This window comes from Notamacropus eugenii, chromosome 2 (assembly GCF_028372415.1).
Source record: "Notamacropus eugenii isolate mMacEug1 chromosome 2, mMacEug1.pri_v2, whole genome shotgun sequence".
Taxonomy (NCBI): Eukaryota; Metazoa; Chordata; class Mammalia; order Diprotodontia; family Macropodidae; genus Notamacropus; species Notamacropus eugenii.
In genome coordinates this window covers 479,949,526-479,966,316 of record NC_092873.1, presented here as the reverse complement: position 1 = coordinate 479,966,316, position 16,791 = coordinate 479,949,526, and the positions used below count along the sequence as shown (strand labels likewise).

Genomic DNA, 16,791 nt, shown 5'->3' with positions numbered 1-16,791 from the left:
GACACCTGACCGTCCAGTTTTTGTCATATTGCTGACATGTTCATTTATGCTATTATCATGTTAACTCGATGTTCTAGATTTCACGTACGTTCTAATAATCTGTATCATTTGTAAACTTGTCTTTTTTCAAATGGAACTACAGCATCTAGGTGATCTGTAACAATGACCCAGATGATTTCTCCTTGTTTTGATAGTTTCTATGATTTCCATCAAATTAAACATAGCAGACATGAATTCTAATCTGTGTCCAGTAGCATGTTAAATAAAATCTATATAATAAAATTCTGACACCACCTATTGAAAGGTGAAATATTAATAATTTATTACTTTGTTTGGAGAATACCAAATAACCAGCTAATTCACCGGTTAGTTGCAGAACCAGTTAATTCACTAATTTCACTTTTTTTCCCTCCACACTATGTGTCTCATTCCACCACAAGACAGAAGCAAATCAAGAGTTAATTTCTGCCTGGGAAGTGGCTTGGGAAGTGCGGTGTAGGAATGTGTACACTAAAAGATATATCACGATCCAGTCCAAAGAATCTGGACCCAGGGGCAGAAAGCATCAAACTGCAGTCAACATTTCAATAATTACAAAGGAAAAAATAGTCACAAGGTTATACGTAGTAAGAAGTGTGACAATATGTCAGTAGGACAACATTTTTTTACACATTAGGGCTGGCATAGTATGCTTTTATTGGCCAGCTGCAAGAATGGTTATATAAAATTCAAATGTTTTTGCTTGTATCTAGGTTTTAAAAACCATAACTAGATGGGGTATAAGATCAAAATGCTTGGCTATCCAATTTCCCACCTAAATGACACATGCATGTTGATTCTAATACTTCCCAGTCCCTCATATCAAATCAAGAACATCTGCATACCTTTGCCAGAATTTGTTGGAAAGACATGTTTCAGTTACATCCATTTTGACCACAATGAAAATAGCATACTGGAAGGGGGCGGGGGAAAGAATTGGACCTGAAGACCTGGGTACAAAACCCAGCTTTCTTATTCACTATCTGCATGACTTTGGGAAAGATAATTCACTTTTCTTGGCCTCAGTTTAAGGAATGTTGGGTTTCTAAAGTGGAGGTCTATGGGCAAGAGGTAGGTGATGACTTTTCAGATATGTTGCAGAGGGCGTTTTCATGAAGGTACCAGTTGGAATAAATGCTCCCTGAGTTTCCTTCTAATTCTGAAATTCTCAGATTGTATGTAATTATCCCCATTTTACAGATATTAAAAAAAAATCTGTTCACGCAGTCTCTGAATTCATTAACCACTGCCCTCCTACCATGTGAAACAGATTCCCAGGCCTGACTCAGATGGAAAGTAGCATCAATCCCCCATTGTCTAGATGGACAGGCATGCTCTTGTTAAATAAAGTATATAAGACCATTCCAGGGAAGTCAGAGATTCCCCTTGAAATAGTTTCTTTACATTTAAAGCCCTACCCTTTAGCAGGTTCTAGTTATTGTGATTTTGTTGGGAGCTGGTGTGGAGGAAACTCATTCTACCAATACAAATCTGCAACTTCAGTTTATGGCTTAGAGAGATGCCTGGGTTACTGTGGAGTTAAGTAGTATGATGACAACCAGTATAAGTCAAAGGAAAGATTCCAGATCAGGTTATACTGATTCCAAGGCTAGGCTTCTATCCACTGGGTCACCCAGACTCTCCTGTCCAGCATTATTCCTTATGACACATTTTTAATTATGGGGAAATGGAGCCAAAACCTCAAATAAGTTGAGTGGATTAATAACATATTTTTCAACTGCTTCCCCTAAGAATTTTTCTCTTTTAGTAATAAATCTGGAAGCCTCACTTTTTGCCATATCTGAAATATTCTTCATTAGACATGGAACTCTTTTTTTATTGATTCAGTGAAGTCCTTTGTTATCTATAGAAAAACTATGAACCTAGAAGACCCTATAGTGTCTACAAGTCAGGAACTTGCATCACGTCCAAGGAGATGACAGCCAAGAGTGATTATCCTTTTCCTGACCATTACCCAAATTACTTGCATAATTCTAAAATTATGAAGTATCTCCAGGTGTATGTGAACTACTTTGATCTTCTGAAGTACATCCACTCCCTGGTAAGAAAGGAAAGAATACCCAGATTTCAAGCAAATTGCTTATGGACAAAGTCCATGCAGTTGAGAGAAAAGAGATGCCCATGTTCAGTTCATCTTTGAAAAATATCTGATTTTCTACAAAGTTATAGCTGAGACTCTCTCATTAGCATCTCACAAAGCCTGCAGATGGTTCCTTCTACCTTTCTTTGGGGGGAAAATATCATCACATAGAATTTTAGACAGAAAGACTTTGAGGTCAAATTCATTGTTTTATCAATGTGGGCTCATAAAAAGCATGAATTAACAACAAATCAGACATTATTTTTTTGTTGTTCAGGGAAACTAATTTCCAGTAGAGAGTGCAGTTCCTGGAGCCCCATAGGGATAATGAAGCTTTTCAGGATACAAGAAATGCGATCTACTAGATTGAGTCCTAGCATTCTACAAATGTAAGGAAACTGAAGATGGTGGGCATAATGACCTGTGTTTGTCCATTTGTTCCCAGTCAAAGGTGTGCAGTGTGAGGAAGCACTCTGATTTCTCTGCCACTGGCCAGTGAGTGGGATGTTGTGGTGGATGCCAATGGGAAATAGGAATCCTATGTTTTTGGTGCCATCAGGGTTTCTATTGGCTATTATAATGAGACCCATTTTCCATTAGAGAACTTTCCAGGTAAACAATACAGAGACACAGGGAAAGTTGTCATATTTCAAGAGAAATATCCTATATTGTTAAAAGAAAGGCCAAGAAATCAGTTCATTTTTCTTGTTCATAATTTAAGATAATGAGATAATACAAGTTGCCTTATAAAATGTTTGCTACAAGAAATTTTTCTAGTTAAAAATGTATATCCTTATTTAAAGATTTGTAATCATGTTGATCTTTTCTTATAATACTATTACCTTATATTTTATACTCTCTTGTAGTGTTACTGTTCATGAAAACAGTATTTCTCAACCACTCTAAAGTCAGCATAAAATTCAGGAGTGAGTAACAAATGTTTGAGACCTCCTTGCTTAGCCCCAAAACTAGAGATTATTCAGAAAGCTTTTAGAACTGACCATCAATAACTGACTCCAAATACTGTGTCCTCTTAACTATGCCACTCAACTGAACATTGGGGGTGGGGGTCTGTGGTGATCTTATGGGAAGGTCAGGGAGGCATGGACAGGCTGTGATTATTAGAAGGAATACTCACACTTGTAAGACTATAGATCCACTTAAATGAGTTTCTGAAAAGTAATAGATTCCTAACTTCTCCCCTATCCCCTTAGTAAAGACAGAGATAATTGAAAAGGAAAATGTGAACAAAGCTCCCAATATGCCTAGACTTAATACTTATGGAATAATAATGTCTCCAAACCTCCTCCATAGGATTCTGGGAGGCAATCTTTCCCTATGAAATTGATACCTAGAGATGGAATTCTTATCTCTCTTATAGCTAAAAAAATATCAGAGTTGGGGTTTTTTACATTGCTGAATTATAAATGTTTTTGCCTTCAACTTAGTGTTTCAATCTCTAAGATTCTTCTGTGTTGGCAAAGCTGATGGTTCCTCATTATCCAAAGTTCTAAGAAAAATCAGTTTCAAGTTCATTAGTAGGTAAGTATGGTCTTCCTCCAATGTTACTTTAAAGTAAGAAAATATTACTTTAAAGTAAGAAAACGCATTCCAAAGACAACTGAAACACAGCATAGCAACCCATTCATCAATGCCTTCCCTTCTAATGGAAACCACCAATACTAGAAACCTCATGTTGACATTTTTCTAAATGTTAAGTAATGTGTGGGTTGAAAAGGAAAGAATTTTTTAAAGATTTTTTTAAAAAAATAAATATTTACATTTTGTTTGGGTACAAACTCTGTCACTGAGTTTTGATTGTAGACAAGCTATTTCTTGCTTCTTTTCTCAGTGAATGAACATTTATTAAGCCTACTTTGTGTACCCAGTACTATGATAAGCACTGGGGATATATGTGCAAAAAAGTGAGACAGCCCTTACGGTAAAGGAAACTACATTCTAATAGGGAAAGAAAGGATTACATAGGGCAGTGCTGACTAGGAGAGGGACTTTTGGTCTAGCCAGTTACAGAGATGGTGATTTGTTAATCCATAGAACAATCGGTTGGCGTGCCCTTTCCAGAAGCAATATTATTGATTCAATTACTGAGCTCAGAGAAAAAGTAAAGCTGCATATGTATATATGTTGGGGTTGTGGAGGGAAGACTATAGCAGGGTGGCTTGCTTGGGTAGTTAGATGGAGTGTAAAGCATGATCTGACTTTGGACTAGCTAGATACAATAGAATAGGTAAATTTATACTTAGTAACGAATCAAGACAGCTCAGTCCCAGGGCAGGACTCCCAAAGTCAAGTGTAATAATTTCCCCAAGGACTGGGAGACTGGTTTCTGAAATTCTGGCCCAAAGATGGCTGCTCTTCTAAGTGGGACAATAGTGACAAGAAAGATGGCAAAATGGCTGGAGTGGACATCTGATTGGAATATGATGCTAAGTGGACATAAAATTGCATGAGTAATCAAAAACCAACAAAGAGTTCTATTTAAGCATTTAGTTAAAAAACACATTTTAGAAAACACATAGAAGCAGCTAGATGGTACAGTGAATAAAGCGTCAGACTGGAAGTCAGTTAGTACTGAGTTCAAATCTTGCTTCTGAGACTTCGTGTCTGCATGATCCTGGGCAAGGCACTTAACTTCTCTGTGAATCCATTTCTTCACCTGTACAACGATGATATAGTCATACCTTCCAGCATTGCTGTGAATACAAAGTTAGTCATATTTATTTATTCTTAAAAAGCCTTAGCAAATCATAACTGTTATGTTACATATGTTCATGTTGTGAATAACTAAACATAGTCTAAATGCTACCTATTAAAAGAAGAGAAAACCAAGAGTTTACTCAGGATAAAACCCTTCTGATTCCACTGGTGAGGCCAGGTGCTGAGCATCTTGGTGTTCTTTCCTCACAGGCATAAAGAGGTTCAAAGGCCTTTACTTTCACAGTTAGGAGTATAAAAGTCCTGAGAAGTTTTTAGAGGACAGAATCCTTGTGGTCGGCACTGGAAACTCTGGAGCAGATGTGGCAAGCAAGCTCAGTCATGTGGCTAAAGAGGTTCTGCTTTAAAAAATTTCTCTGCTTCAGAACAATCCACCCATCCCCAGCCTTGATTTGCAGAGTATATGGAACCTTAGTAGAAGAAACTTCTATTCATTACTAAGTAATTAACATTACCCAAGTTTTGGCTGCTAAATGAACATCTTCAACTACTTCACTCATTTGTTCAACATGAGATAGGATTCCCGATAACTTAAAGTAATATTAACCATCTATAGAATTATTCTTCCCTACTTTACTTGGAGAGAATAAATATAATAAGAATAATATGATGGCTAAGTTTTTTGACAACATAAGACATGTATTTAACTTGTGTGAATTCAACCATATGTGTTTGAGGGGAGAGAAGGAGAGACAGAGACAGACACACAAAAACAGAGAGACCATAAAAAGAGACAGAGATAGAGAGAATATAATAGTTTAATTAATGTACTAGAGCCGTCTTGAGAGAGATGAGAGATCTTAAGGTGACCCCCAACTCAATATCATTCTCTTCAACCCCTCAGATCTCACCATCCACCTCTCATCTCATTCTAGGAACCCTAGAGGGCAGATGAAGGGGAAGATGGAAGGAAGTTGGGAAAGAGATAAGTGGAGTACCTCCTGCTTAACCCTGAATAACACCCTAATCAAACTGATCAAATCTTAGAGCTAATCCTTATCCTAAAACTACAAATATAGCATGCCAATTTCCCTTCCCTACTATACTACATGAATGGTTAAATGAAATTGACAAAGTGTCTTTTTGACTATGATGATGTTCTGCCCTTCATCTTGACTTTGGAACCTAACTTCTGTGTAAGATGTTGCCTTTATATCTTGACATCAGGAAATAACTGGTTAACTGTGTACAGTCTCACTATCTGCTAACTGGAGGAAAGATTTAAAAAAACACTGAATTACAAGCATAAAGATGAGAAGATATTGCTTATAATTATGACAGCTCTGATCTAACTATTTGTTAGTTATTAGAGAATAAACGTTTATTACCTATATTCCAGGCACTGCACTAGTCCTTTATAAACATTGTCTCATTTTTATTAGAGAGACGCAAATCAAAACAACTCTGAGGTACCACATCACACCTGTCAGATTGGCTAACATGACAAAAGAGCAAGATGATAAATGTTAGAGAAGATGTGGGAGAGTTGAAAACACTAATTCATTGTTAGTGGAGCTGTGAGCTGATCCAACCATTCTGGAGAGCAATTTAGAACTATGTACAAAGGGTTACAAATATGTGGTGCCCTTTGGCCCAGAAATATCACTTCTGGGACTATATCCCAAAGAGATCATAAAAATGGGAAAGGGTCCAACAAGAGCAAAAATATTTACAGCAGCTCTCTTTGTGGTGGCCAAGAACTGGAAATTGAGGGGATCCCTATCAATTGGAGAATGGCTGAATAAATTCTAGTATATGAATGTAACGGAGTACTATTGTGACATAAGAAATGATGAACAGGAAGACTTCAGAGAGTCCTGGAAAGATTTATATGAACTGATGCTGAGTGAAAGGAGCAGAACCAGGAGAACTCTGCACATAGCAACAACCACAGTGTGTGAGGAATTTTTCCGGTAAATGTAGTACTTCATTGCAATGCAAGGACTTAAAAAATTCCCAATGGACTCTTGAGACAAAATGCCTCCCACATCCAGAGAAAGAACTATGGAACTGGATCACAGAATGAAGGAGAACATTTTCTTTTGTATCATGTTGTGTTTTGCTTTGTTTTATGGTTTCTCCTATTCATTTTAATTCTTCTATGCAACATGACAAAGGGGAAAATGTATTTAATAGGTACGTATGTGTAGAACCTATATAATATTGTATGCAGTCTCAGGGAGGGAGCGGGGAGGGAGGGAGGAAGAAGGGGGAGGAAAAGGAAAAAATCTAAGATATATGAAACACTGAAAACAATTAAAATAATTTAATTAAAAATATATTGTCTCATTTTATCTTTAGTGTTGAAAATTTTAAAACAGAGAAACGAAAATACATTGATTCAGATTGTCAACGTTTTCCACAGATACTCCACAATATGAAGCAATAACCAATGAACAAACCAAAAAAATTCAGACCATCTCAGCCAATAAATATGATCTCCTTGCCAAACAGAGAAACATGTTGTGCAAGGGAAACAATAATTTACAAAATGAACTTATTATGTACAGAATGTTAGGGAGGCATATGGTGGAAGATGATGAAACACATTGTGTTGCAAAATAATGGAAGGATGGGCTGGAGGAAAAGGAGTTTGAAGCAAACTAGCCATGACATACAATTAAGCCAGATCATCTCAAGAAAATGTGTAGATAAAGTCATAAGGAGGAAAACAAATTTAAAAATGGAACGATTTGATGGTGTTTCTATATAGCCTGATCATCACTGATCATCAGTGACAGTAGATCCAATACATTTAGATTCAGATAGATTTTCCCAATTTTCCACTGTAGATCATATCTTCTCAGTTTCACAATTATCTTATATATATGAAGTAGGGGGTTTTTTTGTTGATTATTTTAAAAGCATTAGACTCAGTAGAAAGACAAAAATAATCTTAAATTTTTTTCTCCAATAAAGTATCTCCAAGGAACGTAACTTTATATAAGAGTCATTGCTAGATATAAATACACATTTTACCCTGTTCAATGATCTAATTATCAATATTATGAAAGGCCTTAAACAAGGAGACACATATTTACCAAAGATTATTGTCAGTGTCCTGGGGATCGTTAATATAGTGTTCAGACTGAAGCCAATTTGCCTATAAATGATGATGTCACCTATATGCTTCTTTGGGGAGATAACATTGGGCTAATTATATCAAATTCAAATACTGGAGGGCCTTCTCTTTTTTAGATTTATTTTTATTCTTAATAAGCATCAAATAAAATGAATGTTTCCAAATAATCTGTAGAAAAGAAAAAGAAAATTGTACCTGAAACTACAGACCTACATTATGTACAACTTGATTTTTTAAAATTATTTAGAATAACTTGTCATTTTCAAAGCTGTCCTGCTTGTCTGGCCTTTCTTCTTCTCTTACATACATTTGTAAAAGCTATTTCAATACCACTCTTATGTTTTTTTTTTTCCTTTCTCAATAAAATTCATAGATATCTGTTATAGAGTGACTTCATAATACTTATAGGAAAAAACCAAATGGGCAAAGAACATCTCTTGTCCAGGCTTTGTGACTTTGGCTAGGCATCCCATTGAGTTAGTCCATCAGCATACATATCTTGGACAGTTAACAGCAAAGGACAATAGAGTGGACCCAGAACTGAAAGTGTGAGATTGGGTTGAGTCCCATTGGAGAATTATAAATGACCCCAAAGCACCTCTTTGAATCCCAAATCCATCTTTTTAAACACCAGCATTCTCCAGGTAATACTATATGGCTCTGAATCATAAAACATTACTATGGCCAAAGAGCCAGTTTCATGTGTCCCAAAAGGCAAAGGAGATAGATGCATGGTGGACATAAGTGGACTGTCACGTAGTTGATAAATATGTGCCACTACATATGCATGTATATGTGTATGTATAAACATATATGTATACTTATAGATATAGTCTATACATGTCATACAATACCATATAATCACATAATATATAGGTATGTATGTAATATATAATTTAATCATATAACACATTTCAGCAATGATGATTTACATCCTAGAAGTAACATAAAAAGATAAAATTTGTCAAATATATGTCCAAAAAGAGGAAGTGGAGTCCTTATTTAAAGAGAGCAAATGTTCATAGATGGAAATGTCAAGGGATGCACTGGCTTGCATGGAGTGTTAAGGACCTAGAGGAAGGCAACCAGTACATTAGGTAGATATTCAATGATGGATCCATATAGGAGGACAAGGAAAAGAATTTCAGGGGATGAGAAAATATAGATGAGTCCCCACATTGAAGGGAAATCCCCACAACAATTAGATCAAAGATCCATTAAAGTACCTCTGAATCTTTTGGCTGGAAGGGATAAGAATGCAAAAATAAATAAAAGTCCTTCTCAGGAAGCTTCTGACCTAAAAGGGATATTCATTGAGTAATGTCATGCTATGATTTTTCTTAGATCGTGGGAATAAAGTTTCCCAATCATCTCTAACTCCTTTTGGAGCTGCTGCTAATGGCAGCTAGGTAGCCCAGTGTAGAGAGTGTTGAACCTGGAGTCAGAAAATCTTAGTCATTTTCAGTCATGCCCTACTCTTCCTGACCCCTTTTGGGGTTTTCTTGGCAAAGATATTGGAGTGATTTACCATTTCCTTCTCCAATTCATTTTTACAGAAGAGGAAACTGAGGTAAAGTGACCTAGCCCATTAACATAGATAATAAATATCTGATGCCAGATTTGAACTCAGTCTTTCTGACTCCAGGTCCAGTACTCAGTCTATTACACCACCTTGTTGATTCTAGGAGTCAGGAATACCGAAGTTCAAATCGAACCTTATATCCTTACTGGTTATGTGGCCTTGTGCAAGTCATTTAATTTGTCTACCTCAGTTTCTTCATCAGTAAAATGTAAGTAATAATAGCACCTCCCTACCAGGGTTTTTGTGAGAATAAAATGAGAACATATTTGTAAATGCTAGCTATCATCACTATTACTATTACTTTGTTATTATTTAAGTAGGAGATAGAGAAAAACTAAGGAGATGAACAGAGTTTAAATAAATTTTTCTGAAAGGAGCTGGTGAGAGACTTGAGAATGAAGAGGTGAAATAAGAATTATGGCTTACCATCAGCTCAATAAAATGTCTGAAATGGTCATATAACATTGAAACAAAAATGTCTTGTAACTACATCTCTGTCTTCCAGGTTTTTCTCAGTACAAGGAGAGGTGTACTGATATGGAACCATGTTTGGGATAATGGAAATTCCATGGATACCGCGCATTTCACTCATTTTCACATCAACAAAATCATCATTTCAGCATCATCAATAGAATGCTAACAACTTCCATGATCAATAAGTGGACAGAGAATAAATTGAATGCAAGGTTTAATCATGATGCTTATACATATGAGGCTATGTATATAGCCTCAACGTATGTATGATTACAAAGTTGTTTTGGTTTGATTTGGTGTTTTGAAAGATTTCCCTTTGGTTACTGGAGTCAGCAAGTCCATTACCAACCTTAGAGGTGGATTAAAGCTACACAATCTATCAGGGATCGTGGAGTAATTTTGTCACTTTTACAAAGTGTCTTTAATGACAGAGGAAACCTATACTGACTGGGGATGCATCCCGTACGTTCTTCCCTCATGAGTCCCTAGGCCATCACACTTAATTTCTACCAAAGAAAAGGCAACATCAGAAGATGTTGCCTATGACCAAGCTCACATATGTTCTCTCCATGTTATCAAATAACTTAGAAGCATGTTTAGCAGAAATAAAAATAACTACTATTTGATACCTGAAAAGTTGCTTCTCAGAAAAAAATGTCATAGGCTGGAATTCGTCATTTGATTAACTGAAGAATCACAGAATCTCAAAGTTAGAAGGAAGACATGTTAGATACATCTATTATCGACTGATACTAGAAACTTTTGGTAGATATAAGAAATACAACCACTGTCTAGTAACCCAAACTTGAAACAGAATGCCCTGTAAAATAAAACAAAGTAGTCTCTAAAGCACTCTAGTGAGAGAGAAACCAGTGCTTCCCAAGTCAAGCCATTCCATTGTTGGATATCTTTAAGTATTAAGAAGTTTTCCATTCTACTTAGCCTCAATCTGTCTCTAACATCCAACCATGGCTTTCAGTTATTCCCTTTGGGGCTTACCTTTTGACTTCTTTAATTAAAAACAAGCTTTTTCAAATTCATAAATATTATATTCATACTGGAAACTATAGTATAGCTAGATCTCAATTAGTACAAAGAGGATACACAGGAGTGGGGAGAAACTTGAGACTGCAAGACTAATCAGAAGGCTATTGAAAAGAGTTCAAGTATGAAGTAAAGAGTACCTAAACCAATGTGATGGCAATTGCAGAGGAGAGAAGGAGGTTTAGATGACAGATGTTACAACGGTAGAATCACTAGGACTTTGTAACAGATAAGGTACTGGGGTTGCGTGAGGGAAGAATTGGAGATGATGCTAATCTGGGTGACCGAAAACATGGTCATGCCCTCAACTGTAATAGGAAAACTAGGAAAAGAGAAGGTTTGGGGGAAGGCAATATATGTTTAATTTGAACATGGTAAGTTTAAGATATCTATGAAATGTCTGATTTGAGATATCCAAAAGACAGATGGAGATGAGATACTGGAGGCCATAAGAGAGTTTAGGACTGCATTTCTTTTCTTTTTTACTCCCATTATACAGTATTTTAAGGTTTGCAATGTACTTTACAAATATTATCTTAGAATTAATTGTATACCCTTGATAATCTCCACAATAACCTAGAGAGGTAGGTGCTCTTATCATCCTCATTTTATAGATGAGAAAACTAAAATTGACAGAGGGCAAACACCCTAACAAATTTCTGAGACTGAACCTGTTCACTGCCCCACCTAGCTTTCTCCAGCTAAGTAGATTTGGGAATCATTAGCATGGAGATGATAATTGAATATCTAGAAGCTGAAGAGGTCACTAAGCAAAAAGTACAGAGTACAAAAAAAAGTACAAACTAAGTCTTGGGGAACACCCACAGTGGTAAGTGGGTATAACCCGGATAAAGATTCAGCAAAAGAACTGACAAGGAGCAGTCAGACAGGTTGGAGGAAAACCACAAGTCTGACCCAATTTCAAGATTGTGAAATTCTTTTAACTGAGCAAACTGTCAAAATGAAACAGGAATGAGAATATAGATGACTTCTTTTTTCTCACTGGATACTATCACTACCAATCTATTTTTCATGTATACACAGATATTATCATACAACTAGCAAATAACCATGTGCCACTGTACTATCAAGTTCATGTCTATAGAGTCTATTGTCTATGTACAACATAAGCTGAGGAAATGAATTGACTGGTCTGTACTAAGTAGTATATGCATGTAGTTATTCTAAGAATGAAGACCTATCTCCATTCCCTATGTAAGGGTTGAAAATTGCTAAACAGAATCTGACAAATTATATTTTTTTCTTGAAATTTGTAATTAACTCCCCCTCAAAAAGATTGTTTATAGTCACTTGCTTGGATTTCCTTCTTTATCCCAAAGGTTTCTGAGCCATGAAGATACCCTGGGTGATGAACTGTCCAATCATATCATTACTGGAAGGCTACAAGTAAAACCAAATGTGAAGGAATTCACTGAAAATGCTGTCTTTGAGGATGCTTCTCAAGCACTTATTGATGTTATTATCTTTGCCATAGGACACAATTTCAATTTCTCTTTCTTAAAAGGCAACTCAGAAGTTCTTGACAGCCAGTGTTCCATGTTTAAATTAGTATTTCCTCCTCAACTTGAGAAGCCAACTCTAGCTTTCATGGGCATTGTCCAGCCAGTCGGAGCTACCCTTCCGGTATCGGAACTCCAGAGCTGTTGGGCTACACGTCTATTCAAAGGTATGTAATGGGCTGATTTTTACATATAGACAAAATAGTGAGCCAAAAATGTGATGTGATATGAGGCGAGGATAGTCATGCCCAAAATATCTTTCATGTTAGTTTATCAAAGTGCCCCAAGTTAAACCATTAGAGAAATTATTCTAAGGATTTTTACTCTCTAAGATACCTTAATTAAAAGTGAATAAAGAGATAACATTGTCAAGTTACTCAATAGTGCCACTGCTTCTTAGCGGCAGGGTATTGAAGAATTGTTTGAACTGTTGCAAGACTATAAAAAGTGTGGTGTTTATTTGGTTATTTAGGGAGAAGGCTGTTTTGGTTTTTTTTTTCCAAAGTAAAGCCTGTGGTGAGCCTCATATAGCACAGGATCCATTAGAGGTATGTTATGTGAACCATTGCTCTTAAAGGTTTGGGGGGATAGAAGTGATCCTCAGGAATAGAAGGAGATGCCAAAATGAAGATTTTACATTCCAGAGATGTACCATCAAAATAATGGGCAAAGGAGCCAGAGACTCTTGGCCCAAGTCAGAGAATTAACTCTGTAGCCTTGAGCAAGCCTCACTTTTATTTTCTGTAGAATAAAAAAACAAACTATCTCAAAAGTCACTTCTAATGTAAAGATTCATTGCTTGAAGAAAAAAATTCAAATGATCTGCCAGATATTGTGGAGAGAGTAGCTTCTTTTCCTGCCTTGACAGGTAGGGACTCTTCATCAAAATCTCCCATATTAGGGCTTTGGCTTTGAATTTCAGGGAGTTCACCTGTAAACCCTATAATTTCTTCCTAAAAACCATTCTTTCTGTTCAGTGTTTTCTTCAGACAGTCCTGCTCAAATGCTGAATTTTCTTTCCTAGGGCTGAACAAATTACCTTCACCAAATAACATGATGGCTGGAATCAAGCAGACATGAGACAAAATGGAAAACCAGTAAGAAATTTGACTATGAAGGATCATTTAACTTATGTTGAACTATTAACCCATTAATTATCATTTATATTTTTTCAGTATGGAATTTGGATCTAGATCAGTGCTTCTTAAACTGTAGGTAGTGATCCCATATGGAGTCATAAAAATTTGGCAACAGTGAAAGGTTTCTGAATGTACCATGACCAAAATTTAATTAAAAGTCAAAGGCTTAACGAATCTGAGATCTTTCTGGCAGCTCTTACCTGTGTTGCATGTAGGGTTAGGGATCCAACAACTTGACAGCAGCCTTTGTTCTGAACACCAAGTTGGTGCACTTTGCACTACATATGCCCTCAGACCATACAATGCCAACAGACACAGAGGAAAGGCAAAAATGGGGTCACAGTCAAGTTTAAGAAGCCCTGGTCTAGATAATAGTGCCTTGCTCTTCATATGTACTTAACATATGTTTGATGAATTAAAATGAATTGAATTTGGCTTTACTTTCAGCATTATCACCAGCTATTTTCTATTGAACATTCAGGAGGTTTCTCATTATCTGGATATTATTACTTGCCCTTGTATAAGGCAATGAAATAATGGCAAGTCTCCCCCATTCATTCATTCTATGAAGGTAAAAAGAATCAGAGAATGAACTGATAAAATTCTTAGAGTGAGGGCAAAAGGTTGTAATTAGGTTCAATCCCAATGGAAGACAATTCTCAAACATCAGAATAAGGAAAATATTCAGAATTATAATGAATGAAATGGATTCTATTTATAATTTATTATCTACTCTTAAGTAATTTGGTCACCCAAGGATTTTGGCCTAAAGGGGAGAGATTAATAATAATGATGATGATGATAATGGTAATGATAATAATATTGATAATATGATATTCCTATAATTCCTATAATGATAATTCCTATGGTGCTTTAAAGTTTACAAAACACTTTACAAATATCTCATGTTAAAGCTAACCGCTCTAGGAGATAAATGCTTTAATTATCCACACCTTAGAGATGAGGAAAACAAGGCAGAGGTTAAGTGATTTGCCCAGGGTCACATAGGTATTAAGTGTCTGAGGTCAGATTTGAACTCAGGTCTTCCTGCCTTCAGGCCCACCACTCTATTCAGTGCACTATCTAATTTTTTTTTTTTGCTACTTCAATCTTTTTTATTTCAATACATTGATGGAAGTATGATCTCACCAAATTGTTCATTTCTTCCAATAATACAGAACACAAGTCATCTGTGCCTATTCATTCTATGTGACTACTATGTGACCCTTTGCAATATCCTCCTGTCAATCTGTCATAGGTGGTCCACCGCACGAACTAGGAGTGAGCCTTCCTCTAAATCTCTTGACGCTGCATGGAACAGAAGGCATATCAAGCAAATTCCATGCATACACAGGCCTGTCATCTATGAAATTAACTTTTCTTGGTAATATTTTAATTCTTAAGCTTAGTACCTAGATTTCAGAGCATTTTTATGTAATGGCCACCAATTGCAAGACACAATAAAACTTTCTATAGAATAAGACAAAAATATGTGTTAAAAATCATCTGCCTAGAGCTCCCTGCAACTTTCACCTAGCTCTAACAAAGACATAAGGGAGAAAATGGTCATTGTGAACAGATACAGAAGACTGTATACTCTAAATATAAGGAACTCACCTTAACATCATGCAGTTTAGGGTCACCTATGATGACTTCATTTATGTTAGCTCTTCTTTGAGACCTTCCCAAATAATCAACATAATGCACTGAGAAATTGTCCTTGGAAGGGGCCTTAGATGGAGAATAGATTCTGACTTAGATTTTCTTCTCTTTCTGTTTTAGCTTCAGGTTTCTGAAAAGGTCACGTGATGCATGGAGAGTGCATTTTGTGAATCAAATTGCCTCTGAAATAAAAGTGAAACTCAACCTCCTATCACTCTTTCTCTGGGATCCCAAGCTGGCCTTTGAAGTTTTCTCTAGTCCTTGCACTCCATACCAGGACCAACTTCAGGGACCTGGGAAATGGATGGAGCCAGGAGAGTCATCCTGACCCAAACAGAATGCATCATCAAACCCTTGAGTGCTCAGCAATGGCCAACCTCCATTTTATAGGTATCTGTTTTAGTGTTCTTTTTTTTTTCTTAGTTTTATAATAAAGGTATAATTATTTCACCATCTAGATCAGGGATTCTTAACCACTTTTGTGTCACTGCCCCCATTGACAATCTGGTGAAACCTATAAACCACTCCTCAGGAGAAGGTTGCTAAATACAGAAAATAAAATAAAGATTATAAAGGAAAGAAATTATACTGAAATATTATTTTTAAAAAAATTTGATTCATGGTCCTGAGGTTACAATCTCCTGATCTAGATCAATAATGCTTTCCCTCAAGCTTTTTTTTTCCAGGCTAAGCATCCCCTTTAACCAATCCTTATGTGGAATAAAATAATTGAGAAGGCATATCAACATCTGGCTCTGCTCTTTCTAAAATGTGCCACCCAGAACTGAACATAATACTTTGTACATCATCTGACCAGGTCAGAGTACAATGGGACTCTAAATTCCAATATTCTGAACACTGTCCCTTTCTTAATGAAGCATCAGATCACATTTGATGTTTTAGAGGGAACCCATTCTATCTATTTCTCTGTCTCCTCCAGAGTATAACCACAAAGGACAAGAGCTTTTGAGGAAGGTAGGTATTTTTAATGGAAAAATAAACGAAGTAATTTTATAAGGTCCCACCACTGGTTCTACCTTTGAAAGCAAAACTGAGATTGAGTATGCTGCAAACAAACAATTGGTGATTTGAGTTTTTAGTGAAAAATGCAGCCTAATCAAACAGTAATTTGGCTGGGACTCTTTAGCACAAAATTTTTTCTGATGAATGTTAAGTAAGTTCTACTAAAACCTAAAGACGTTTTCCAGATGAATCGATAATAATTCATACCCTCATCTTTCACTTTTGAACTTGATTTTTAACTCACATGTAAGTTATGATATTTCTCCCTGTTAAACTTCACATAACTTGACTCATCCCAATGTTTCAACCTGTCAAGATATTTTGGAATCTTGATTCTAACAGTGAACATGTTGGCTTACATACCTTACTTTATGTCATCGGCAAATTTA

The 16,791-nt window shown here is 36.2% G+C and overlaps 1 pseudogene; it reads left to right on the top strand.

The window, feature by feature from the left end:
• The first annotated feature begins 1,151 nt into the window (after window positions 1-1,151).
• On the top strand, window positions 1,152-15,769 carry LOC140523197 (flavin-containing monooxygenase 5-like; annotated as a pseudogene).
• The last annotated feature ends 1,022 nt before the right edge of the window (window positions 15,770-16,791 follow it).